General features: G+C 36.5%; 2 protein-coding genes across 17 annotated transcripts in view; one reads left to right on the top strand and one right to left on the bottom strand.

Annotated features, from left to right (window-relative positions):
- LOC149692534 (uncharacterized) overlaps nt 1-14,070 on the top strand; it is a 211,215-nt gene that overhangs the window by 153,295 nt on the left and 43,850 nt on the right. The window lies entirely within an intron of this gene.
- LOC149692538 (uncharacterized) overlaps nt 1-14,070 on the bottom strand; it is a 54,301-nt gene that overhangs the window by 27,874 nt on the left and 12,357 nt on the right. The window contains exon 1 of one of the 3 annotated variants that reach the window (XR_016382721.1): nt 9,012-9,525. The exons of 1 other annotated variant lie outside the window; for it this stretch is intronic. The gene's annotated coding sequence lies outside the window, so the exon portion shown is untranslated. Of the gene's footprint in view, nt 1-9,011; nt 9,527-14,070 lie in introns of those variants that run through there. One more of the 3 variants, XM_089868320.1, reaches the window with a different exon arrangement.

The raw sequence follows: 14,070 nt of genomic DNA on the forward strand, positions 1-14,070 counted from the left end.
TCCCTAATTTTTGCCGGAAACCATATTCGAAAATATATATGTACTACTACTATACATTCAAATTGTAATGATTATCTTTTTAAAACATCGTTAAAGGATAAGTATTCGCGATTGCATTTGAAATATATATACGCCATTTCTGTTGAAGTAAGAGAATCCTGGGGTTGTTTTCCTTTACAAAAAATACTTCACCTTGACCTCCCGTTATTGGACAGAACATCAAAATATTCGTGGTGCATGCTGCCACAGTCAGTAATTGGACCCCATGCTTGTAAAAATTAATCATATTCGCATTATCATTGCGGTGGTATTTTCACCTTTTATTTTTCTGTTTCCTCGTCCAATCATAGAGCCGCGTGTTACTTTGTATCATCTGCTATCTCAAACCCTATTATTTAAAAACAGCAGCTTGGAAAAAAATGTCTTTTAACGCCCATCTTACTTTTAGAAATACAAGAGATTATGAGAATGAGGAAAAAAATGCTGCAAGTACTGAGGCCTTGGCTAATGATAGTGACAGTCACTATTCACCCATGCTTTTTAGGTCTTAACTAAAATGATACGTTGGGAGGTTTTTTTAAGCCTAAGTTGTTTTTCTTCTGAAAAATTAGAGTATATCTGTTTTCAGTTTGAATGGTTATCTTAACACTAAAAGATTTTGGGCGCGAAATGTTTCAAACTGGCGCCAAAATGTCCCCACGTGTTTTTCTTAATTTTTTTTTTTTCGTAAAGAAATTGTAAGACACGTGCAGGGTATATTTTAAAGTATAGAGTATAACCCAGGTGGATTTATTTTATGTTTTATGCTAATTTCCAAATATTTTCCAACAAATTTTAGGAAAATAATAGACCAATAATATTGGTTTTAAATTTTTTGCAGACAATCGTTTTTCATTCTAGACACAAAAACATGACAATAATCGTTAATGTAATGGATCTTGCAACGCGTCAAAATACATCCCACTCTATATAATAACGCCTTTCGAACAATATCTATTATTTTTAAAACATTATCATAATTTCATAAACAAAATATTTTAAAGACCCAATAATAATTATAAGATCTTAATCTGGACCCCTCCTTAGTTGTTAAGGTGAAAACATTATCTGGTATTTAAACTGAACCACCATCGTGTATTAGTATAGAGTGAATCTCTTTTTAAAAGTACGATGACCTCTGAGTGAACTCCGGAGGCTCTAGCTCCAATTGTGTTCGGTTACGTATATAGCACGTATGTCCGCGCATCCTGAACTGCTCTAGCTCGTTCTCGATCAATTTGCGATGCCCTTAGTTCCCGCTAATACCACTCCCTCGGAAGGGGCGCGTCGATCGATACTCGCTAAGCACACCAAGAAGTAAGAACCAACCATCCACGGATTCGTTCAATTTATTTCATTTAATGAACTGATTTTACGAAGCCGCGTATTAAAATCCTCATATCTAACGCCTTTCTACCTATTACTTAATATAGAATGAACAATCTGTCGTCTGCTCTTATAAAGATGGCGTTCAATTTACTCTATATATCTAAAAAGGGGATTTGATTTTTTATTACGAATCTTTACCAGGTATTAAAGCTACACTGTAAACTTAAGGAATATCATTTACCACGCCTTTGATTCTAGTCTAATTTAATCATTAAAAATTATAATGCTTAATTTTTCAAAACCTGAGATTTTGTTTTTCTCTCCCCAATTTTTTTATTCAATTTTCAAATGATATTAATTTCTATTCCAATGGGTTTTTAGTAGAATTTCCCGCATTTATCAGTTTCCCGCCCAAATATTTTTAACGTTTATTTAACCCAATTGGTTATAGATGAAGTTTTCTTTCCATGTTATTTTTCTTAAAAAGCGCGGGAAAAGATAGGCGCATTTATTTCAGTCTTTTTTTATATTTTTTTGAAAGAGCAAAAAAAAATGCACGTAAAATGGACCGTTTTCTCCGAAGCAAGCTTTTTTCGATTGCTATATATATAAATATAGGCTTACACGCGTTGTTCTTGGCGGGAAATGGTGGGTCTTCCAAGTATACTCTTGTATAAAATGAAAACAATGAAATTGCAGAGCGCGCGCGAAGATGAGAAACAGAAGTTTCATTTTCCCAAGTGATGGTAAGAAAAAATAAAACTATCTGGGAATGAAATAGAATTCTCTTTTAGTTTTATAGAGTGGTAATACACACCGGTATATAGTCTTTGTTCGTTTTTCACCTCAATTTTATTCCCAAAGTACCAATTGTACAGCGCAAAGCCACAAAGAAAGTGTTTTTAAGAATTAATTTATTTAGCTTTATTTTTTGGTTTTTAAATTTGAAATTTCCTACTAGAATTGTCGTCCCTTTTTTTCAGTATAGAAAAAGGGTTGAAATAATGTGAAATAAGTCTAAAATAATTAGGATCTTGGTTTGATAATTTAATTGCGATATTATTTTGATTTTTGAGGGGAAATTAAATCACGTGACTTATTTGAACTTTGTAAAAATTAAACAAATTGAAAATGCTTGGAATATTTCTTCCGAACACTTTTCTATTCATTGTCGTCAAGTCATAGATCTAGGACACTGCATGAGAGAGCTGTATAGTCCCAAAGATATAATAAATCAGAACCCTTCCAGCACGCGAGTTTTCATCTCCCCAAAAGGATTGCATTAACATATTTTGAAGGAGCTCTCCGCGGTGCCGCCGCCGCTAGACTGTGAGAATCTTCCCTAACACTAATTATATATATATATATTCATCCTTTAGAAGGTGATGTTGCTATACGATGCCCATCCCTAAGTTCTTAGTCTCTGCTGTATGGTGCTTGAATCAAACGCGAGAGTGGATAGGGGTACATCCAAAATATATACTGGGCATACCACCCCAGAGATTTTTCATTTAAAAGACTAACTGTACCACTAGGAAAACTGGGACGGAGATATGTTAGGGTTAGCTGTATACCGTCCGTCAGCTCTGGAATAGGTGTATTAATACATGGATATGGGTGGTAAGACACTGCCATTGTTTACCTTAATTGAAGTCATCTAGCTCGGACCCCTTTACGGAAAGAGCTACCTTGCGCTAAGGGGTTAGGGGGCACAGTATCCACTACTTGATGTATTTATTTACAGATTCAATTCTGAACTCCAAGTACCATCACTCGATTTGGTTCGAGTCCACGTACCTTATTAGTCATATAATCACAATGCCTACTCCTCTTACATTTTCCAGTAACTTCCGAAGCTCTTGGACGGTAAGGGGGATGGTGTATATGTAATGCGGACCACCACCCTCACCCCCCGTGGCGACAAAGTTAGGCCCCGTTTAATTACGGCTGAGATTCCCGCTGGGAGGCGCGCTTTTGGAAACAAAGGGATTTTAGCGCGCGCGCGAGCTGGCTCCCTGATTCCCCGGGTAGTTGGAAAAGGGGTCCACGTGACGTTTTCAGCTCGAGATCTATGGGCCACGGAATTCGAACAAAAGGTTACCAGGGAAAGCGAGAGAGAGAGGGTATAACTTTGTTTCATTGACTCCTATCGGCTCTCCGTTTTCGAGATCCGACCAATTGTTCTTCTGAAACAACTACGCGTGAGAGGGGGCCCCTCTCTCTTTCCCTTTTCGTATTTTAATTTCAAACGAATTTGGAACGCCTGCAGGCCTTGAGGCCTTCCGAACCTCCGCGGGAAATCATATGCAAATTTTCAGCTCGCTCAACGTTTGCGTGCCATGCCATGGGTGGGAAGGGCCCCTATAGTTTCGACGCTCTCTTACTCAAGCTGTAATTATCATTGGATCGTAAACGAAAATTTTACTCGGGAACTGTCTTTTGTCTAATAACCCCCCTTTTAGTTTGAACCCCCCATATTTCAATTCGGGGTGGAGAGGAGGGGAGTTAAGGCTATCTGTGTTGCTATCGTAGTGACGCCAAAATGATGGGTACCATGTGGTACAAGTTTTAGTATCTAGCGTAGTACTTGAATTCTTTTAGTATCTGTACTTTCAAAGGTAGTCCTAAATTTATTTTAATATCTGTGCCTACAAGCATATGTCCTTGAAATATTTTAGTATCTGCGCCTTCAGCGATATTCCTTGAAACAATTGAGTATCTGACCCTTTTGGTTTTCCTCATAAAACAAGGTAATAGATTTCGTTCGTCGCCGGCTACAAATCACGTGTCAAAACAAACCCCCACGTGCTTTTCGTATTTGAAAAGCGCGAAAGAACATTTACGAATGTAGGCCAATGTGAAAGGCCATTTAATGGCCGTTAATATCAGCACCACCTCTCTCTCCCTCCCTCCCCATAACATTCCCCCCCCCCCGTTTTCTCTCTCGCTCGCGCTCTTTACAGGGCTTCTAAATCTGTTCCCGCGCGCGCGCGTCTTTTCGCGCCACTCGAACCACGCAGGAAAAAAATTTATGCCCCTCATAAATATACTGGGCACGTGAGACTATTTCAACCACGCGCCCGACAAACGAAACTTACCTATGTAGCGGACGAAAGAGAAAAGAAAAGTTAAACAAGCGTGTCGCGCGGGCTTGCCTTTATTACCTTTTCAACGGAATACTACAACAAAGATAAAGCTTTTGCCTGCCCCAACGCCAACTGCAAATTTATAAGTTTGTCTATATCACTATGGGATTATTCCAATTCGAGGCGGATACTGACCGAGTTGACCCTCGCCTTTTGGGTCTAACACCTTTTTAACATAATATATGATTTGTTATTGCTATTTATTTTCTCTCTGGATTAACTGGAAGGGTCATTGAATTGTGGTAGTTAAATTTAGATCTACATAATTTTTATTTTGGTCTAAAAAAATGCCTACAAAATCAAATCGTAGAAATGTAATTTGGAGTCCCCTTTATATATCTCGTCTCTTTTCACCCCAGCATTTCACCCAAATGCGGTCATTGCTTATTCATGCCGAAAATAATGACGTGGTTTCGGACTAATCAATTTAAGGGTTTTTTCCCCCTCTGTCTGTCTCTCTCTCTCTTCATTCCTTCTTTTTCATCTCTCTTCTCCTATCTCTTTCCTGCCTCTTCCAATCCCAGAAACTCCTCATTTTTTCCCCGTCTCTCTTCGGGCGCAGAACTAAGTCCTATAGCTAGGTCTAGTCCCTCCCTCGTTTTCTGATTGCAGAGCTCCTAAAATGATGCGATAGTAAATTATTGTTATACCTGTAATATTATAGGTTATGTTAAAAATTTAAGGATTAAATTTAATTATATCTCATATTGAATTATTATTGTGGCAGATGTAAAGGTGTGTGAGGTGAGGTTTTATATTTTTCAAATTTGAACCTAAATATTTTATTTTATCGCTTTTTTTAGAACAGATGTTTTTTAAATAATAAATGTTTAATAGGTGTCTGGGAAAACAATGAACCCTAAATTAAAGTATTTAAGTTTAATTATGGTGGTATAAAACTGTTTGATGGGTGTTATAAATGAATATAACGCGTCCGACGGTTGTGCGCTATAATTTCAAGATGTGGAATTACAGTTATTTTCAAAACTGGTAAATTTAACGACTTAATTACGGGTAATTTAAATGCAAATTAGCGATTTTAAATTTTCGGCAAAAGTTATATTATAGGTTCACTCTGTAATTTGTAGTAATTAAAGATTTTATTTGTCGACGATGAGCTCCAAAAAATACTACATAAATAATACCGAATTATGGCTCATCCACTGGCTATTTTAAAAAGAAACTTTGTAGAACTGGTACATTTTGTCGTCCTACTTGGACTATATATACACACATCCCTTTAGGGACCACCTCCTACGCATCCATGAACAGTGTCAGCTAGCCATGACTCTCTCTCTCTGGGTTATGATAGATAGTGGGGACCACGCGGTTCAATATCGACCGTATAGCTTGACCCAAAGGGGTTTTCTCTGTTATATTTGCCTGCTTAGCCAATAGGAAAAGAGCTGTCCGAATTTTTTTCTTCTTCTTCCTCCCCTCTTCCCTAAAGGCCAAAAGAGATCGCGAACTCAGTTCTCCGTCCGACCAAGAAAAAGAAGCCAACCCCGAAAAAATTTTGCTTGCCAAGGCAAAGAAAACGTACAATGAAATCTTACGTTAGTCCTACATTGGATGAGAAGAAATATATATATAACTAACAAGATGTGGAAGAGCCATATTCAATTTTCTTTAAATTTATTATTTATTTAATTTTGGGTTCTATCTTTTTTATTTTATAAAAGGGTTTGCAGGGAAGTTTCGTCGCAGGCGAAACGAATTTAATGTATTTTCAGTGGGGCGCCTGTAGAAGTGTTTTCCTCTCAATACACCAATGTTTTGAGGTGATGCGGCCATTTAGGCGCGGTTGATATAATTTTTATTTTTTTTAAATTCATTTATAATTAAATTGTTTTAATTTAGTTAAGTATTTAATAGACCGATAATACCCCTGATAATTATTTAAATTAAAATAACATAAACATTTAATAGACACCTTTGATGAATCTTAGAAAAAACTTAAGTTACACCCCAAGATTCAGAACCCGCACTATTACACTACTACTACTACCACGACGACGACTGTAGACATTAATACAGTAATCCTTAACCGAAACTATCAAATTGCCGTTGCTAAAATATAAAAAGATCCGAAAAAGAGTATAGGAAGAAGAGAAAGAGACGAATGAGCGCGAAGCATTCGTCGACTTGAACAGAGTGTAACGAAAAGCGTCTATAACTTATACATTATATATCTATACGTTGAAAAATGACGGGTTAGTCTTCCTCCCTTCCCCTTGCCTTCCCTCCCCCTCTCTCCTTATTCTCTTTTCTTTCTACTTCTTTCTGCTAAAGAAAACTTAGTTTCTGTGACACGAGAGAGAAACGGTGAAATATTACATTTTCCCTCCCTCGACTTTTTGCATTAACTCACGTTATACATTCGTCTACATGTCTTTGGGGGCCCTAACTCCCCCTCCCCGCAGACCTGGCCCCGTTTTCCTTATTTTTATAAGACCCCCCCCCCACCTTCGTCCGTCCCCCCCTTTCCTTGATATCCTCGGGCCACCCTTTTCTTTTATCCTTGCGCCAAGGCTTAGCTATAGTTTTTAGAGTTTTTTGTACTGTATGGATTGCCAGGAAAGATAGTATTGTGTATAGAAAGAGAGACAATTTTTAATGCAGACTCCCTGTTTTCGTTTTTTCCTTTTTTTTTTTTCGTCTTTCTTGTAAAAGTTCATGATTGAGTCTATACCGAGCTAGGTTTATCGTGAGGGAGATGGAATTCCGATGGGAGAGGAGACCCCAGGAACCAAAAAAAAAAAAAAAAAACTATATCAAGCCAGACACTGGAATGAATGAATGAATGAACGAATGAAGTTTTCTATTTTATAAAATATATTGTCTTCCGCAGGGCTGCTGATGATATATTTATATATAGAAGGGGTATATTTGTTTTAGCTATTGGTGTTTTGTTTTGTGTTTTTATAAAGGAATGGTTCTGGATTATTATTTAGTAATTTAGGTTTAAGACTACATTAAGGTTTGGGTATATGGGAGAAGTATAATGCAAAGGCTTAAGAAATTAATTTTCTAGATTATGCTAATTACTTCCATAAATTTATTTGTTTACCTCTAAAATTTCCATTGTTTACCTCTAATATAAGGAACTGTTTTCTTGAGCTTCAAGTCTTAGACCCATGGCAACAATTTTGTATCTTTCTACCATATAGAACTAACTTCACATCTGCAAAGAAACTATATATTTTTTAAGGGTCACAGTTCGTTATTGTTCCCTAAAATGGGTGTGTTACCCTAAAATTTTTTAGCAGTAGAAAAACCCCCACGAAGCCATAGCTAACTTTATCCCAAACTTGGCGCAACTATAGAAATACATGCTATCCAAACTCTACAGGGTGTATACATTTCCTTCAAAATATAAGGGCCTTAAAAAAAGAGGAACCACTAGTTTTTAGTGTTGTTGATGGTTCAAAATCACAGTGCGAAGAAAAGAAAAACATTCCCAAAGTATTTTTTAAATAATTCCGAATCCTTTTTGGGGGGTTCCTTTGGTAGTGCTTGCTGCATGGGTCAAGGAGGTTTTCTGTTGTTAAAAGGGTCATAAATTTTCTTGAACTGTCTCTTGTTGTTAAAAAAGAATCTCTATGGGTCCCAGATCATTGTATCCTCCTGGTTTTTTTCGGGGTAGGCCTAAGGAGGATGTTTAGTAGTAAAAAAAAATATAAAACTTGGGCACACACGTGTTTACCATTAGAGATTTGAACTTGTGTCGAACCAGTCATATAAATACTTAGTTGGTGAATTTTTGGTTATTTTTATTTTCGATGTATTGAAGGTATGTAATGCATTTTTTATTAATTCAGTGTTAATATTACTATAATTAGAATTAAATATTATTTAATTAATAAATATATATATTAGGCATGAGGAAATATTTGATATTTTACACCTCTTGAGGAAAAATCAACGCTCGTTGAAAGACAAACGTGGCTAGGGAAATTTATTTCGTAGACGCGGTTGACGATTACTAAATAAGAATTAAGCGTGCGTGAAAACGTTAGTAATTACGTCACCCGGCGGTACCCTTGACTTCCTTCGAGCTTAAAATCGCCAAGGCTTAACGTGTTTTAGTATTAATACCGAATCAAAATGGCCGCGGCCAACGTAGAATCGCGCGAGCCATGTAAGCTCTCGCGACAACGGAGCCCCTAGCCTAGCCTAGCTGCTTGCTTTTTCTCACGATCTAGAAAATACCGAGGAGAGGTTTTGGCGCGAGAGAGTGCGTGTATGCAATGCATCCTCGTAGGAAGCGAGGCCTAAAGAAGCCTCCCTAGCGCGTGCTTTTCCAGAACCTAGAGCCCCGACGAATCGATAGAGAGCGGGTTCCTCCTCACTCTCCTCCCATCGTTCTACACTAGAGTAGAGATTCGTTCTCTATAATCTATAAGCGCGTAGGAAAACCGACGGCTAACCCTAAAAACAGTAGCGCCAAATAGAAACGTAATCAGAAAACAATTTACAAGCAGAAAATACACTTACGAGTATTTGACCTTTGATGAAAATAGCCGGAAATTCACGGGTACTTCTTAAGTAACGTTTGAACTCGGGATCTACTTTTCCTCCCCCGACGCTTGTATAAAAGCTAAGCTAAGGCATCCCCCTCCGCGTCAATGTATACCACCACCACCAGCAGCAGGCAGCTAGGGCCAGCGACAACTATAAGAAAGAAAAAAGCAAGAAAAAAAGCAAAATGGCGTTACCCTTGTAAACACTACGCGCCGCCATCAAAAGATGGCGGCTAGCGGAAGTCCGGCCTTTTTCGTCAAGAAAGGGCACGAACCCTAATTAATATACCCAAGACTATATTTAACTAAGAACTAAACTGTAGCTAAATAACGAATGTAATTGAATTAATATCGTTCGAACCTCAGCTCAACCGAATTATCTTAGTTTTTTTTTAAATAATAATTGTATTTTATAAATGTCGTATTTGTCGTCTATCGTCATGTATTTTCAACGCAACGTATATATAAGGGTAAGTTCTCTCTTTGTACCCATATAGGGGATTCTATGGTGGAAGCTATGATTTGGTGTTAATTTAAGTTGGTATATCACCACCCATGGAAAATTGTTTACTAAATTATATAGGGAATTTACACTGATAAAGTTGCTTTGTAAAAACTAATCAGGGATGTTTACAGTATTTACCAAACAAATAAGGGAAATATTAGGGAAAGGTATTTTGTAATATTTACACAACAAATAATGTGAATAACTTTTCCATGAATCTGATGTTAAATGTCCAGGAATTTTCTGGAATATTTACATTTAAATCTGGGGGAAAATAATCTTAATTAACATTTCAGCTATGTTTTATTCATTTAAAACCAGGGCAATTAATTTTCTAGTCCTAAAATTCAAATATACGTTAAAACTATATTTAAGGCATTCATTAATTTCTCTAAATCAAAACCATCAATTAAAATTAACCCTAAATCCGCTCAAGGAATTTCTTTGTTCATAGTTTTTCCCCAAACATACACACACACACGCTATAGTCTGTCTGGTTTCTATCTCCTAAAAATATGTTATGTAATTTAATTTGCACGTTTGTGGGGTACGTGATATATATTAATATATATCTTATGTAAGTAATTTTATGTAATATTTTGGCGCGAACGTGTGGGTTTTCCTTAAAATTTAAATATGTATACTCTTTCTCCTTCTACGAAAAGGGGTGCGGGTTATAAAGTATAGGTTTACACGTAATCAAAACGTCCCTTGCATATTTATAAGTCCAGCAGACTCAGATCCCTATTTACATAAGATACTAATTCATTTAATGCTATGTATCCTCTCTCTCTCACTCACTCTCTCTAGAGATGCGTCTTTATTTAGAAACCTAGCTCGTTTTATTTCATTTGAGAGGATGTGTTTATTTATTTATTTATTTATTGAAATTTGATGATGTTTTTAATCGCCAAGATGAATCGGTCGTGTCATCATTTTTAAGAATATCATCTTACCTTTAATTTTGTCTTGAACGAATTTATAATTTTTTGGATTTAGGTGTTTGTTTACATGGGTTATTTATTTATTTATTTATTAAATTAATTCTGGGGAAGGTTTTGATTTGAATTATGGACTGGTACATAAATGCCTTTAGATTTATTTTTTAAAGAGGTTAGTGGCATTAAGGTTAATAATAATATTAATTATTGATATCAGACTTTATTAGTTAATTATAATTTATTAATTATCTGTCGTTATTCCCTTTGATAGCTTAATTAACCACAATTGTGAAACACTTTTAAGCTTTACTTTCCTATATTTTCTTTTTTATCAAACTGACATCTATTAAAATCATCATTATTAAATATTACTAAGCCTTATATTCTATTTTCTATGGTAGTCTGTTAATTACAGCTAATAACTTAATTAATATTAATATTTTGAAGAATTCATATTTCTTTAATATCAACACTAACCATTTTTAATTATTTATGAAAGTAAATTGGCACTCATGTCCTTACATTAATTCATTTCGTACAAAGAAAAATAATTAATTTTGAAAAATCTATAAAATTTTCAAATTAATTTGTTTTCCTTATAGAGCCATTACGACAAATTATAAATAATTACATGTTAGACAAATGCTTATTATCATGACTCAACTTGAATAGCGTGACGTCAATTTTAACCAGAACCTTGAAAACAACAACAACATCCATTGAGATTTTATTCCATATTAACTCCGAATTAATTTAATCTCAATATCATTCTATAAACCCCAAATAAATTTAATATCAACATTATTCCACATTAATCCTAAATTAATTTAGTAATTGGTTTTAAACAATTTCGCTATCAAAATCTATTTACGTGGTACATTCGGTGTATACTGTAGGAGTGGCGTATATTTGACCCATCCCAATTCACTATATTTTACAATATTTTATAGTATATTTTTGGGGGGTGTATATGTTACTACCGAACGTTACTACGACATAAAACAATGTTACACCGAAGTTGCATTTGATGTCCATTGTAAGATGTCCTGGACAGGTCATCAACTAGGGTTAACGAATTTCTCCCTTGTGTTTTTGTCACGGCCGGAGCTATAGAAAGCGAAGGTGGTGTATACTATATACTTTCCTTCTTACACCCGCTGCCCCTTAAAGGGGGCGCGGTACTATGCTGGTACAAGAACGCCGTGGTTGCCAAAGGATACCGTCCAATCAGATTGGCCGTGGAAAGTGGCGGTAGAAGTTGCGTGTATATATATAGAGAGAAAAGTACCAAAGATCTATACAAGTATCTTAAGAAGGGAGATTCAGGGACCATATATGTACTTGAGGAATTGAAGTAGAAACAACTTACTAGTTTTTAAATTTACAAATACTCTTATTTTTTTCCCCCCCAAGGCTTAAGCTAAGCCTTGTCCAACTAGCGTCGTATCTATAGCTAGTTTCTGGTTTTGAAGAGTATATTAAATCAGCAATACTATGTTATTGAAGTACAAAAGTGCATGCTTTTCAAGGGAACGTCTTGAAGCTTCAACGATAAGCCTTGTCCTTCAACCTATCGTCTCAATTTCGCTTTGAGAGTTCTACTTTCTAGTCCCTTTTACATATGAAGTCCCTGTTAAAGGTGCTCTACGTCTCGCTCTTGTGTCCGTGGGACAACTGAGAGTAAAACTATATATATTATAGTAGCGTGTACGTAGGCAAGGATGCAGGCTAGAGACGGTTCCCCTCTTGGGTGCAACTCATCCTCGTTAGGGTATCAAACGGACACTCACGTCAATTGCCTCGATCCACTTTCTTCCTTTTCACGGGAACCTTAAGTGCTATGAATAAATCAACAGTTTTTTCTTTTTTGCTTTGTCGGACTCTCTCTTTCTGACTTTGGTAACATAATTTTTTGCGAGGTTTTTTTCTTCTCTCCTATGGCCCCATAATCAGTTTAAAATATAATGATGGTATCACCATGAGGTTTGAATAAGAAAACGATATGCCTCATTAATTTTCGAACCTAACCCTCATTTAGGATATGGGTTTTTGGGTAATTTTTGATGACCATGTTCTATACCATGAACTAATATGCAAGTTAATGATACTATACTAATTTTTAAAAACACACTGATCAGGGAGAACATGAAATGTCAGGGAAATATTGAAATGAAAACCCTGTTACATGGTGCAATGGGTTGGAAGCCTATAGTTAATGTTGTCCAATGAGGAGCTTTGTTGCATGCGAACCTTTATGGGAGGTAACTTCATTGACCAATAAGCATTTCGGAATTAAATTCGTCTGCCATCACAGATATATATTTTGTTATATTGTACCATGATTGCTATAAGGTTTACGTGCTAAATTTGGATTTAATATTAGTGGATTGAAACCTTACGAAGGGGGCCCAAAAAATGCTTGCAATTCAGTCAGATCTCAGCTGGAATATATCAATGATTTGCTACTTGTCGACGGAATGTTTACGAATCAATCCTTGTTTGTTTATAGAACAGTCTCTTAAACCTAAACCAAATACATAACACACGAAGATCCTCAAATTCTAACCAACCCCAATGGAATGAAGTCTTATTTATATTTCACGGTACATTAGCCGCCATATAACGTTTTACCAAAAATCATAATCACTATAGTACTGACTGACTCCAACTGTTTGTTAACTGTTCTTGATAAAACTATGGTATAACTTTGGTCACAGCCTTTCTAGACATACGCACCGATATTCCCCTGATCAGAAAGTCGATCAGACGCTGCTGTAGGAATTTACTTTGATTTTCTGACAGCTCGAAAAGTTGGTTTGGTTTGGGTTGGATTATTGGAAACTGCAACGGCGGGAGTTGCAGAAGTATGGTACGGGGAACTCGGGGACACGGAGCTGGGTCTTGTTTTGTGAGTCAGCTAGACATTCCCTCGCCCTTGTTGAAGCAATAAAGCCAAGCCTGGGTGTTAGGAATGTTTAGTTCCGAGGCGTTAAGGAAACCACCCTCACTAAGCCTTGGCCCTATTGGTTTTTATAAAGGTACAGTTTTTTCCTATCCTTTCAAGCGAAGATCAGGCTGTTGGAAGTTCCACTCTCACTCTCTCTCTTTGCGCTTTGGGAATGAACGAAGAAGGCCAGGATCTTTTCCGATTTCAGACTCGGGGTGTATAGAACTTGGAAATTTGCAACCTTCCCCAGCCTATAGCATCTCTCTATTGTGATTGATGAATTTTTTCTCGGAAAATGACTTTTTCTTTTTGCTTCCTTACACACGTGCCGTTTGCAATAACAGAATCGAAAGAGAAAAGGCGCGTAGATATATATTTTTCTCAGTATACAAGCCCCTGGTAAGGTCTGGGGTTCTTGTCCATGATGGTAAACTGACTACTGATAACCTGGGTTAAGGTAGTATTGAAGTATCAATTTTAGTTCATCTTTGCTGTGTGGACATATTGGGATTTTGGTTGAAGTCCGTTTCATATGGGAAATGCAGCTTTAAGAAGGTAATGGTTTAGCGTTGGGAGACCATTGGACATGTATAGTTTGCGTATGGGAACAATGGTACGTTCGGCTAAAAATTAATAAAGG

Source organism: Phalangium opilio, unplaced genomic scaffold (assembly GCF_054372755.1).
Source record: "Phalangium opilio isolate 3A_F unplaced genomic scaffold, DU_Popi_V2 ptg000024l_1, whole genome shotgun sequence".
NCBI classification, from domain to species: domain Eukaryota; kingdom Metazoa; phylum Arthropoda; class Arachnida; order Opiliones; family Phalangiidae; genus Phalangium; species Phalangium opilio.